This window comes from Sinocyclocheilus rhinocerous, unplaced genomic scaffold (genome assembly GCF_001515625.1).
Source record: "Sinocyclocheilus rhinocerous isolate Xijiao unplaced genomic scaffold, SAMN03320098_v1.1 scaffold315, whole genome shotgun sequence".
NCBI classification, from domain to species: domain Eukaryota; kingdom Metazoa; phylum Chordata; class Actinopteri; order Cypriniformes; family Cyprinidae; genus Sinocyclocheilus; species Sinocyclocheilus rhinocerous.
In genome coordinates this window covers 1-515 of record NW_015630423.1, presented here as the reverse complement: position 1 = coordinate 515, position 515 = coordinate 1, and positions in this window count along the sequence as shown.

Genomic DNA, 515 nt, shown 5'->3' with positions numbered 1-515 from the left:
ACCCCCTTTTCTGCAAGGACGACAACAAAGGGAACCCCGGACACGCAACGCAAGTACCTTATTTATATTGAAAAGATAAGTATCTTGTGTTTTGTGCTTACAAGTTAATGTCTTAAACTGCCGATCTTGTTACTGTGCTAATTAATAGTGTTTTCACTATATTTTGGATATTAATATCCATTGCAGAGTTGATGTTATACGGCTCGTTCAATGAATCGCTGGCCGTCTCAGTGATCAGCCGTAAAACAGTGATTCTGTCCAAATTCCCTTTAAAAATCTTAAATGATTCCCTTTGAGCTAAATTGACCCGTTTCCCTTACATCTTCCTCGCCTCAACATGCGGCAGGGAAATATCATTATATAATATTACATGACCAAGATGCCTAATCATTTTATGTAACAAGGCATTCCTCAACTTGTTTAATATTTTAGAAGGTGACGGAGTTACTGGCAATTCAATATCGACTTTGCATCAGACTTGAGTTATTGTCTTGCCGGTCATGGGCTAATGACTA